Raw genomic sequence first — 13784 nt, forward strand, 5'->3', positions numbered from 1 at the left:
TAGAGAAGTGTTCTTGTTTGCCCTGTCAAAGCTCACCACCAATCTCCATGGATTTTAGAAGGAAGAGTTCATCTCGGGCATGAAGATCCTCTGTTTATAATGAGGAAGTTGAGGCATTTGACATGAGTGGCATGACTGAACGCCAAATTCGCCAAGCTCGCCGTGCTCAAAGAACAAGCTTGATTCAAGGAGGAAGCTCAAGCCGCTCAACCATGCAAAGAGAAGAAGTAGCTAGGGGAAAGAGGTTCGTTGAAGCTGAAGAAGACACCATGAAGAGGCTCCCTTTGAAGAAGCGGTTTCTGAGGAAGAGGTTGAGATCATCAGGGATGATACACCAACCCCTGTTGGGAGAAGAAACCGACCAAGGAGGAAGAGAGAGCCAACCCCGAGCGAGTACTATCACTATTTGAAGGAGTTGAAGTTTGAGGGAACTAGATACCCTCATAAGGAAAAGATGCAAGAGCTTGGTATTTGTGGTGATGTTGAATACTTGATGGAATTGGCCAATCTTGCAACATTCATGAGCTGCCAAATGTGGGGTATACAAAGAGGAGAGCTGCCAACTCCTTGCAACCCTCAAGGTTCATTTCTGTGTCAATGATTCGGAGAAGAAGAGAGAGGAGGTCTTGGTTACATAACTTTCAAAGTTAGGGATGTCGAGTATACTCTTGATATTTGCCACCTTGATACCATTTTCGGGTTCCCAAGTGGAGAAGGAATCCGCCAAGACTATGATCAAGAAGAGCTGAAATCTCTTTGGAAGACAATAACCGGTCTGAAGCCCTTCTTGCCAACCAAGACCAAGAGTTCTTCAATCCGTAATCCCGTGATTAGATACCTCCACCAATGCATCGCCAACACCCTCTTTCCAAAAAAGGCCACCAGATTTGTTAGTGAAGAGGAGTTGTGCATGATAGACCAATCTTTGGTCTTCATTTTAAGGGAGACAAGAGATGGGAGGAAGATGGCAGGTGATAGAGCGGACACCTCATTGAGTGTTGTTATCTTGGATCACTTATTGAGTTACAAGGAGTATGCTGCAACCATCCATCGCTCGGGAATTCGCGGGAGTCTTTGTGTTGCTGGTCTCTTAACGCCAATACTAGAAGTTGTGGGTATGGAATTCGGAACCCCTGACGTGTTGCCTAAGTTCATTGACCTAGACTATCTCAAGAGGAAGGATTTTCTTGAGAAAACAACTCCAGCAGATCGCTATCTCTTCAAGTTCAACCACTCGGAGCTTGGACATTCTCTTCTACCCCTACCATGCGAGAACCAGACTTCGGTGAACACAAGGCGCAACATCAATTTCATGCCATCTCCCTCTCCCTTGAACATAGACATTGGAGGAGCTCGGGAAGATGAACCAGAATATAGTCCAGCCGACTATGAGCAACATGAGTACTTTACTCAAGCTGATTATGAGGAGCAAATCGAGTTTAAGCAACATATTGATCAACTGGAGCAAGAACAAGAGCAAGCTCATTATGAAGAAGGTGTTAACCAAGAGGGAGATGAGATAGCTGAAGTTCACAAGAAGCTCGGTGTGCTTGAAGAGCTTGAAAACCTTCACAGCAAGACAATGAAGGGTTTCAAGAAGAAGATGAGAACAATGAAGAAGTCGTTGAAGAGTATGGCTGCTCAACTCAAGGATTTCCAGAGCAAGCCAAGGCCACCGTCTCCCAACCCCGAAGTAAGAAGAAGCTGTTCAACGAGCTCAGCTGCAAGGAAAGTTAAAAGGATCGATCAACCCCGAGCTTCATCTTTGAGCCTCGGGAAGTGATCTCCGAGTTGAGAGAGCCAAGGAGTAGGCAGAGACGAGCTTCCACACGCTCGACCGGACAGAACGAGCAACACCCTCCCGCCTCAACTTCAGCCCCTGCCTATACCTAAGAGAGTATGGATGACTATGTCTCCATCTACTTCACCTGATCACTGAGGTAACACCACCTCACTCATTGTACATACCATTAGCATTTTTATTTTTCTTGTGTGTTGTTTGTTTTGGTCTTGAATTCTCTTTCAAATTTTTATTACACAAGGGACTGTGTAATTTAAGTTTTGGGGAGGGTTCAAGACATGTTTAACATTGTGTTCTCTTTTCTTATTTCAAATTTTGCATCATTTAAGGCATAGAAAAACCATAAATATTTAAAAAATATTCAGAAAATGATTTCATCAAAAATAGAGTATCATGTAGATTGCATATCATTTTAGGATTGTATATAGTGTGCTTGCATTTAGGATTGCTCCTTTGCATAGGGGATAATGATGATTTCAAAGCGATAAGCATGTTTTGATTCAATGATGTAAGTTCAATGCCCAGGTTGTTGGTCTCTGTTGCATAACCGATTGTATCTCTGAAGTAAGACTCCACCCTGCGTTGAATTTGTAACTTGACTATACTACTTTGATCGAAACTCGCTTATCTGATGCCATTCCCTATCTATTAGAACCTGAACTGAATTTGCAATTATCATGTCTATGCATTGTTTGTGAACTCATGGCTACCATATACATACTTGGATCATCTTATTCATTTCATCACCCTCTGTTAATCCAAGTAGTTGTCTCTCATTCTTAGAGCAGTTTCCCATACCCTTAGCCTAGCCTTATTTCAAGCCAAAGATCATTTGTGTGTGATTGTGAGGTCTTTTTCGATTGAGCTTGGTATAACATGTTAGGTATGAGGCGACAAGAGCAGTCTTTCAGGTAGACCTAGCCCACGCCTTTTGGGTTAGATAGGACTAGGTGGAGACTTGTATTTGGGATTGAGAATGTGTATGGAATGAATAGGAATGAGAGTGAGAATGAGAATGAAAAGAAAAGAAAAAAAAAAAAGAGTAAGAGTTTAGAGTTCTAAGGGGGATACAAAAGTGTTAAGTCTAGTAAAGGGTTTGGAATTTAAAGAAGTTAGGCATTGTGATTCAAAGAAAAGGGTAAATCGCCCTATGTGCTAAGATTAGAAGAAAAGTCTTAAGTTTGTCAAAGTATGAAGCCAAACCTGCTAGACTCTTAAACCGTTTCAAAGGGAACCCCTTAGAACTTGAACCAAAAAGAGAGAAAGAATGAGAAAAAGGGTAGAGTTAGGATATCTATGGGACTCGGATCATCTTCTGAGCTATCATACTATATCATTGGGTATATGGGAGTCTGTACTTGTATGTGTCCATTGGCTTTTACCTTTAGCATTCTACTGAAGCTCAATCTTTTCTCTGAGAGTCCCCTGTTACTCGACCAATCACTAGAGGGACCATTTTTGTCTCTTAGCCTAAGCCCGAAACCAAATGAGTTCATAACCATTTCATTGCTTGATCCACTGTTCGTGTTTAATGAATGTTAAAGGGAATTGGTTGATGTGAATGCTTGAATAGATTAAGGCAAGTTGTTAGGTTGCATTGTGACGAGTATGGCTAACGTTTTTAAGTAACGGTCTATCATCTTGCAACCTAGAATTAGCTACCTAGACATTGAGCTTACCCGTCTTATAGGCATGCTTCGGTTTTTGAATCCCCACCTTCAAACCTTTCCTTCAACTTAAGACTTTTTGTTTGCTTGAGGGCAAGTGATATTGATCAAATTAATCCTAAGACCACTCTCTCAAATAAGAGATCGATTGTAGTATTTTAGGGTCGAATTCCACAAAATTCTCGGTTCACACAATAGATTAACAGTTTCGAATAAAGCTAAACAAAAATATAATAAAAGTAAAAGACAAGAAAGTAATAAAGAGATTGGTTGTAGATTCAGATGATTAAGATGTCGGGTTTAGGGAAATTCTCAGGAGATACCAGAATAGTAGATCTAGCACAAAATCACTAATAGTAGATCTAACAGTTCCGCAAAACTCACTATGCTTACTAGTATTGATCCCAACTCTCTTGTAAATCCCTAGAACTAAGCAAGCATTATAATCAGGTTTGATAAGTTCACCTAAGTAATGCACGCTAGCACGCATCTAAATACTAGGCTCATCTAAGATAGTTCCAGTAATAGGTACCTATGGTGGGCATACCTATAAACCTAAAATCAAGTTCTTGTTAATTACTCTAGATCTAGCATAAAGAACAATTTAAGATGAAGAATTCTAAATATATTATCGTAACAGGGTTTTCGATCTACTAATTCACCCAAATCCCTAATGAGAATCCCTAAACCCAACAAGAGAACTACTCAAGCATGATCATAGAAGAACAAAACATGATTGAATAAGAAATCAATGATGAAATTAAGAAGAGAAAAGAGTTTAGAAGAATCTTCTCTAAAGGGAGTTTCCACAGGGTTTTGCTCCCAAGAATAAAAGAGATTAAGAGTTAGGTCTAAACAATGACCTTTAAAAATATATATACATGACCTAAAACGTGCAGAGACTTCGGATTGCTTCTGCAGCTTAAGTTGTCTGTTTTGCTCCAGAATGCTCTATAATCTCTAAATGCATCCCAAACATGTAAAGACTTGAAAAGGACTAGAGAAGACTCTAGAAATAACAAATAGACTCTAAAACCTATACCTAAAACATAGTTAAAAACAGTAAAAATAGAGTTATATCGACTCCCCCAGACTTAGCTTTTGCTTGCCCTCAAGCAAAACACAAAAGCCAAACTCGTGGAAGAGGTTTGAAAACAAAGGAACTCCCAACATTCTCTACCTTATTGCCTTGATCATCCTAACCAAATCCATATGCCTTGCAGTTCTAATCAAATCCTAACCAACATGTACTTCTCTGCAAGCTTACAAAACATTCTAGATTCCATACCTAAGTTCCACAACTATATTCACCAGGCTTTCATCGCTGGGTCTCATCAAACAAGCTAATATTCAAGATCCTTCTAGACTCATTCATGTATTATACCATGATAAATCGACCATTCTTTTATTATTTTTTATTTTTTTTTCTTTCTTTGGTGTTCTTTCTCTCCCCCAGACTTATGCTTTTTAGATAGTAAACAAAGGAGAACTCGCATACTGGGTCGACACCCTCGACATTTTTCCAACCTTTGTAATGGATCATTCCAAATAATGTATAATAATGAGGTCATAGGAAACATTCCTGCCCCTATACACTATCTGAAAATCCTGTCAATCTCTTATTATTATTATTTTATTTATTAAGGGAGAGGAACACTTTTTCTTTATCACATGGGTCTCATTATCAGGTATGAACAAGGAGTCAAGATCTATGAATACTAACAGTTTGAAGAGGTAAAAGGAAGAGTAGTGAGATTAGCTTCAGCCTTAGTGTTGTGTTGGAAACTAGGATATCCTCAAGTCTGTTGGTTTGCCATCTAGATTTTCCAATAGTCGGCTTGAGTCGAACCTGCACCATTCATCAACCAGGAAATAATCTAAAGAATAGAGATCATAATTCCGAACAAAATTTGACTCAGTAAAACGACTCAAAAAGAAAAATAAGAATAAGAATAAGACTCAAAAAGAAAAACGTAGTTAGTAACAGCCTCCCCCAGACTTAAACGACACTGTCCCCAGTGGCATTCAAATCCGAAGTAAACGAGAAAAATAAAAGAAAAACGTAGAATAAAAGAAAAGGAAAAAGAAAATCATACCTTACTAGTGGGTTGCATCCCACTAAGCGTTTTTTTTTAATCATTAGCTTGACTATGTCAGGTTTCAGGCATCAGGTGGATCAGATGGAGGCAATAAATGCTTCTTAGAAGTACATCGCATCATCCATGGTGGTGTATGAACACTTAGCGCGTGAGATCGACCATGGAAGTGAGGCACATCAGCAGGCTGGGACTCACGTATGGGTGGTATACTCCTCTTTCCTACACAATCATCAAAATAAGAAAGAAGCACTCTACGAGAAACTCGTGGCTTGCTTAACCGTGAAGCAAGCTTGGAAAATTTAAACGTCTTATTGATGAAACATGAGGTTTAAGTGGAGGAGATGAGTACCTTTGGCGTTTAGGAGGTGGATTGAGTAGTAGAGGTGCATTGCTTGACTTAACAATCCGTCCTAGACTTGCAGCAGCGATTTCATCCTTGAGAATCGATTCTGGTGCAGGCTGTTGTGGGTGTCGATCGACACTAGAAGGGGTATCGATCAACACTCGTTCTCTAGCTCGACTATCCTTAGTATGTCTACAATTCAGCTCTACAATCTGTTCTAAGACAACCACTGTCTTCCTTTTGTCCTCCTGTTTCTGTGGAGTCTTGTTCTGAATAATGTCAGTTACATGTGCAGAGATAATCATCACACCATGCTCATTATTCAAATCCTTAGAAACCATCCTCTTAACATAATGTCTGACCGTAGGAGAAGACTTCACAGCATCTATAAGTGGCATCTCTAAAATAAGTTTATCCATCATAGCTTTGCATCTAGCATCATCTAGCTCCTTTTTGGACTTCCTAGAGCTCTTGGGAAAAGGAACCTTGGGTGTGGTTGCCTTTCATGCGGCTGAAATTGGGTTTTGGAGAATTCGCAGGGCTGGACTGGTTGGTGTCGATCGACACCCTATTGGTGTCGGTTGACACAGTCGGGTTCTGCAGTGTCTGCGTTGGCTGGTGTCGATCGACACCCAGCAGTGTCGGTCGACATTGGTGTATGGTCTGCAAAAACTGCAACATCATTTTCTTCCAAATTGACGATTTTAGCTGCAGGTAGCTCTCGTTGAAGCATTGGATTTAGCTGTTTTCCACTCTTTAACTCAATAGCACGAACATCTTCTTTATCCACACTAAATCGCTTTATTTGATTGTTCAATACTTGAATCTTCCCATTCACATCTTTGGATAAAGCATCAAGTTTGTGATCAAACTCTTTTGTTTGCTTCTCTTGACCTTTGAGAATCCGTGGGAGCATAGATTCAATCGTCCTAATGGTCTCGGGTGGAGGGTGGGCTTGGGTTGAAGAAGCATAAGTCGGAGTGAAACTTGTAGATTGTTGAACTGGTTTCTGATGTGTAGATTGTTGATTGAAGCTCATGTATCTCTATTGATCCATCTTTCCTGAAGTGGCTAAACTGTCAACCTGTGCAACATACTGAACTTGCATTTTCCTTGCCATGTCAACGCTTTTGGTACTAATGCTGGAAGCTAAACTGTCAATCAACATTGTTGCATCTTCTGGATATCTTGACATGAAATTCCCATTACTAGCTGCATCCAAAGCCATCTGATAACGCCAATCAACTCCTCTGAAGAATATACCTAACAACTGAACCTCACTAAAACCATGATGCGGGCAATCTCTCTGATATCCTCTGAATTTGATCCAAGCGGCTTTAAATGCTTCAGCTGCTTCTTGAGAGAAGGTAGAGATCTTCATTCTCAGCTCCTCGGACCTTGCATCATTATAAAAGTTGTTGAGAAAAACAACCTTTATTTCCTTCCAAGTTGTTAGAGATCCAGGCTTCAACTGCTTAAGCCAAGAAGATGCATCCCCAGCAAGAGAATATGGAAAGAGCTTGCAAAGAAAGTAGTCAGAAGAAACACCTTCTGCCTTAATGCTCGAAACCAAGTCTTCAAACCGCTCAATATGATCTATAGGATGTTCTTGTGCTAGACCATGAAAAGGGTGAATACTCACAAGAGTAAAGAAGACAGGTTGAATCTCGAAATCGCTTCTTGCAAATGAAGGTGGTCGGATTGCAGACCGATTGGAATAGAAGAGATCCGGTCTGTATGTGGTCACCAAGAGTCATCCGATGACCATCTGCTCTGATTTCTTCTTGGTGTCGAGCGACACCCAGCTGGTGTCGATCGACACCATCGGCGATTTCTGGTATCAGGTTTCCATGTTCATCTATTTTCTGACCCTCTTCGTTGTATGCCTGACCAGCTCTATCGCGTAACACAACAGCCACATCATGTATTACTATCAGCATCTTGAGTTGCGTTTGAATTCCTTAAACTCCTGAAACACAAGAAGAAGAACAAATAAAAACGCGTGAGTAACAAAAGAAAAGAAAAGCTTAGACTAAATTCTACACCTTATCTAATGGTGAATCGAAGAGAACTTCGGCAACGGCGCCAAATTTGATATTGGTCAAATTAATCCTAAGACCACTCTCTCAAATAAGAGATCGATTGTAGTACTTTATGGTCGACTTCCGCAAAGTTCTCGGATCACACCATAGATTAACAGTTACGAATAAAGCTAAACAGAAATATAATAAAAGTAAAAGACAAGAAAGCAATAAAGAGATTGCTTGTAGATTCAGATGATGAAGATGTCGGGTTTAGGAAAATTCTCAGGAAATATCATAATAGTAGATCTAGCAGTAAATTAGGATTATTATTGAACCATTCTAGAACACAAATAACTAATATAAAGTAACCGGTGGCATTCCGCGAAACTCACTATGCTTAATAGTATTGATCCCAGCTCTCTTGTAAATCCCTAGAACTAAGCAAGCATTATAATCATATTTGATAAGTTCACCTAACTAATGGACGCTAGCACGCATCTAAATACTAGGCTCATCTAAGATAGTTCCAGTAATAGATACCTATGGTGGGCATACCTATTAACCTAAAATCAAGTTCTAGTTAATTACTCTAGATCTACCATTAAGAACAATTTAAGATGAAGAATTCTAAATATATTATCATAACAGGGTTTTCGATCTACTAATTCATCCAAATCCCTAATGAGAATCTCTAAACCCAACAAGAGAACTACTCAAGCATGATCATAGAAGAACAAAACATGATTGAATAAGAAATGAATGATGAAATTAAGAAGAGAAAAGAGTTTAGAAGAATCTTCTCTAAAGGGAGTTTCCACAGGGTTTTGCTCCCACGAATAAAAGAGATTAAGAGTTAGGTCTAAACAATGACCATTAAAACTATATATACATGACCTAAAACGTGCATGGACTTCTTTAGAAATAGGAGAAAGTTTTGGGCCAAATTTAGAAATTTTCAAAACATCAATAAGTTGCGCAATTCAATTGCCGTCAGGTATTGGTGTCGATCGACACCAGGGATGGTGTCCTTCGACACCTACGTGCATTTTCGTCTCTGGATTGCTTCTGTAGCTTAAGTTGTCTGTTTTGCTCCAGAATGCTCTATAATCTCCAAATGTATCTCAAACATGTAAAGACCTGAAAAGGATTAGAAAAGACTTTATAAATAACAAATAGACTCTAAAACCTATACCTAAACCATAGTTAAAAACAGTAAAAATAGGGTTATATCAGCAAGCAAGAGATAAGTTTGGGGGAGTTGATAACACTGTATTTTACTCATTTTAGGTGTATGTTTATCATCATTTAGCTTTGCATTTGCTCATTGTATCATATCATTTTGCACCATTTTAGCTTGTTTTGCATACTTAGGCATCTAGGATCATCTTGCATATGCATTGCATGTTTCAGGTGCAGAATGAGCTAAAAAGGACTCTACTCGATCCATTCAATCGATCCAGGCAGCTACAGAAGAGGCATCATTCTACTCGACCTCTTTACTCGATCCAGGATGCTACAAAGGAGGCTGCACTTTATTCGACCCTCTTACTCGATCAAGGCAACCTTAGATGAAGCATTAGATTGATCTACTCGCCCCTCCTACTCGATCCATTTACTCGACCAAGGGTGTCCATCTCTACAAGACTTGTTGAGCTATCAAACCGTCATCGGATCCTCCTCATTCCCCACTCAACCAGTCATCTAAGCATACAGATAGGAGAGGAAGAAGCATCTACTAGACCAATTGATCACTCGGAGCATAGACACAAAGGCGCAGACTTTGCAGCACCCTCTTTACTTTATCCCCAAGATCGAGTATTCGCCCAAACCGCCTCAAGTCTCTTGTCTTCTAGTGAATCTACGGTTTCAACATTTTACTATAAATAGATCACTTTGGGGTTTGTCCAATCTTTGTGTTTATGAATCTTAAAACCTTAATTACTCTTAATCTATTTTGTTTTTGCATTTAGTTGTTTTAGTAAAGTTGTTTAGCTTGTTTAGATCTACATTTTGGTATGATTTTAGTAATATCTGGGTTTGTGTTCTTGAGAATGTTGTTTGAGTAGTGATTAGGGTTTTTGAGGATGAATTAGATTAGGGTAATCTCTAAGTTAGTTAGGTGGTTAGTGTTTAAGTTTATACCCTTCTGGATTCGCTTGGCCCCTATGCGGTTTCCGCTGGCTAATGTGGAGATTCGATCATAGACGTCCATTGTCCAAAAGACGTTCAAATGTATGTCTAACCTACGAATTCTAGAGATTTGTAGACTCGACCAAGAGATTCGCTTGTCTGCCTATTGGCTTTGGTAGATTGTTTCGTAAACCCTGCTCTTCTATGTTTCATCAACGAGAGTTGAGATTAGGAAGTGGTAGAGTTATGGGGGTCTCTGTCACGAGAGTGGATTGACCCTATTTTTGAATCTATCGTCATGGGTATTTACCTTTCGCCTATTAGCCATCTGATGAACCCTAGAGTTGCCCTTATCAATGAATCCATCCTTAGAACTTCTATTAGATTTATTTGTATCCCTTGTTGATTGCACTTTTATTTACCTGTTATTTGTATCCCCTATTTGTATCCCCTGTTGATTGCATTTAGCTTACTTAATTTTGTTGCCAGTTGGTTCTACTCGACCCAATGATCGAGTAGGGCTCTTTAAGTTCTCATTTTTACTTGTTTGAATCCTGACCTAGGATTGTTACTAGAAACCCACCATCTTTATAATCTGGCTTGACTTAGTTGTTTCTGTACACATCTTTATTGCTAGCAATAACAGTGGACTGGATTGACACCCCTTATAGTTGCATCGACATGTTTGTGTTTTAGGGGAATTGAACTGAATCACACATTCACCATAAGCAGGTGTGAAAAACCTGTTTATCAGTAAAGCCCTCAGAAGCTCCCCAATCTAGGTAGCGTCGTTCTTGATTTCTCAATCTCTACTAGCAGATTTAGCCACTCCTTGTGTGATCTGGGATCAAGCATCAACTTGATACCCAAATTTGTTGCTGAGAGACTAGGAATGACTAGATACAGGCCAACAAGGATCACTCTCCTCTTCACGGATCGTTCCAATTGAATCCCCGAAGGTATCCTCGAGGATGTTCCTATGAGAGTTGGTATTTGTCTCATCCCTGCTGATTTCGTTGTCCTAGCATATGATGAGGAACCCAAGGATCCTCTTATCCTCAATAGAGCATTCCTAGCTACATCTTGTGCTAGGATTGATGTGAAGAAGGGTAGGATCTCCCTTAACATATGCCATGTGGAGATGGAGTTTGGCATGGATGGCTCGGAATTCTCATTGCCTATCAGTAGCATTGCCACCAACAAAGACAAATCTCCTAAGGCTGCTCAAATTTTCAACTCCAGAGCCAACTACAAAGGCCCTTACATCTTGGCTCGCAGAAGAAAGCAGTAGAGAGACAATGTCGATCGACACCATACCCTTGTCGATCGACACCATCGCGCTTCATTGATAGATGATTCTGCACCTCCTTCACAGCCCACACATGCTTCAGTTCCTTTTGATAGGTACTCTTATATCTCTTCTCCTATTGTTCCTTCGATTATGTATTTAGAATCTTCAAAGTGTGCTTCACCGGTAAACGAGGATCGAGTTTTTCGAGAGCTTGTTTCCTCTACTGATCTTGCGGGAAAAGGAGAAAGGATCGATCGACACCAACACTAGTGTCGCTCGACACCCAATGCTGCACAAAGCCGATTTGTTTAAACAACGCCTTGGAAGGCGAGATTGCAGCACAAGTCCTCTATTCCTCCATCCAAGTCCTGAACTCCGCAAAGTCAAGCTATTGACTCTAAACAAGCGCTTAGTGGGAGACAACCAACTAGTACGATTTTTCTTTTCTTTTTCTTTTGTTTTTGACTTTTTAATTTATATTTCCCGCTCTCTTCGAATTTGAATGTCACTGGGGACAGTGACGTTTAAGTCTAGGGGGCGCTCTTACTAACTATGCTTTTATTTTTTATTCTTATTTTTCACTTTTATAGTTATTGAGTCATGTTTTTCTTTTCTAAAAAAAATGTTTTTGTTTAGTTTAGTTAGGAATTATGATCTATATTTCTTTAGATTACTCCGTGGTTGATTATTGCTACAGGTTCGACTCAATCCGACTATTGGAAAATCCAGATAGCAAACCGACAGACTTGAGGATATACTGGTTTCCAACACAATCCATTAAGGCTGGAGCTAATCTCATTGCTCTTCCTTTGACCTCATCAAAATTGTTAGTGTTTATAGAACTTGACTCCTTGTTCATACCTAATAATTCGACTGATGTGAAAAAGAATAAGTATTCCTCTCCCCTTTTCAAAAAAAAAAGAAAAAAAAAAAGAGATTGTTAAGATTTTCTTTAGGGTATAGGGATATGAATGTTTCTCATGATCCCATTATTATACATTTTAAGGAATGATCAGTTGCAAATGTTGGAAATATGCGGAGGATATCTATCCGATGAAGTGAGTACTCCTTTGTTTACTCTTCAAAAAGAATAAGTCTAGGGGAGAGAAAGAATGCCAAAAAGAATAATGAATGGTTGATTTATCATGGTATAGTACAAGAATGAGCCAAGAATGTTCTTGAATATTAGCTTGTTTGATGAGACTCAGCGATGAAAGTATGGTGGATATAGTTGAAAAACTTAGGTATGAAATCTAGAATGTTGTGTAAGCTTGCGGAGAAATACATGTTGGTTAGGATTTGATTAAACTTGCTAGGCATATGGATTTGGTTAGAATAATCATTGCAATAGACTAGAGAATGTTGGGAGTTCTTTTGTTTTTAAAACCTCTTCCACGGGTTTGACTTTTGTGTTTGCTTGAGGGCAAGCAAAAGGTAAGTCTGGGAGAGTTGATATAATCCTAGTCTTACTGTTCTTAGCTATGTTTTAGATATAGGTTTTTGAGTCTTTTTGTTATTTCTAGAGTCCTTTTAGAGTCTTTTCAGGTATTGTGTGGAGAGGGACAAGAGTGGAAATAAGAAGACATTTTAGAGCAAAAGCTGAAGAAAATAAGCCAAATGACGAATTCAGTTTCAGATCAAGTCGAGAGTGTCGATCGACAACAGTTGCGGCCCAGAAAAGTCCATGACGGTTTAGAGTTTGAAGATATGGAAATTTGCCCCAGAAGACTTTTCTATTTTCTTTATTAATCCCTAACATTTTTAGGTCTTATATATATAGTTTTAAGGTCATTGTTTAGACCTAAGCCTTTTTCTAAGCCTCTTGAGAAAAAGAACTTGTTCTATAGCACTTTCATAACCTATCCATTCCATGTTTTAAGAGTTTCATCAGAGATTTCAATAACAGTGAAGAGATTTTTTCTAACTCTTTCTTTATTGATTTTGTTTATGCTTTCTTATTCATACATGTTGTTTGTTTCATCCACCATGTCTGAGTAGTTTGCTAGTTAGGGTTAGGGTTTCTCATTAGGGATTTAGATGATTAAGTATATCGCCCCCTTGCTACGTTACTTGTAGGATTCTTCATCTTTAGTTGTTCTTAATGCTAGTTCTAGAGTAGCTAACTAGAACTTGTTCTCAGATAATAGGTATACCCACCATAGGTATCTGTTACAAGAAATACTATTTGATGAGCCTGGTTTATCGGTGTGTACTAAGAATCGGCCTATCTACTAAGGTGAACTTAATATCAGCATGATTTTTTATATTATAAGTAATCATCATATACATAGATTATTTTATCTTATTTCTGCCATTACATTTCGCTTTTAATTTATAAATGGTATTCTACTTTATGAGATTTGTAAAAATACCCTTTTCAATACCTTTTTGTAAAAACAACCCTTCCATTGTCCATTTTTATAAATATT

The 13784-nt window shown here is 39.0% G+C and overlaps 3 pseudogenes across 3 annotated transcripts; 2 read left to right on the top strand and 1 right to left on the bottom strand.

Moving 5' to 3' along the window:
• Positions 1-122: 122 nt before the first annotated feature.
• Positions 123-1934, top strand: AT5G34845 (annotated as a pseudogene; the record flags this gene model as incomplete). The annotated part of the gene is made up of 1 exon: positions 123-1934.
• Positions 1935-5630: 3696 nt separating this feature from the next.
• Positions 5631-7850, bottom strand: AT5G34846 (annotated as a pseudogene; the record flags this gene model as incomplete). The annotated part of the gene is made up of 1 exon: positions 5631-7850.
• Positions 7851-10823: 2973 nt separating this feature from the next.
• AT5G34847 lies at positions 10824-11354 on the top strand (annotated as a pseudogene; the record flags this gene model as incomplete). Its single annotated transcript has 1 exon — positions 10824-11354.
• Positions 11355-13784: the final 2430 nt, after the last annotated feature.

This window comes from Arabidopsis thaliana, chromosome 5 (genome assembly GCF_000001735.4).
Source record: "Arabidopsis thaliana chromosome 5, partial sequence".
Taxonomy (NCBI): domain Eukaryota; kingdom Viridiplantae; phylum Streptophyta; class Magnoliopsida; order Brassicales; family Brassicaceae; genus Arabidopsis; species Arabidopsis thaliana.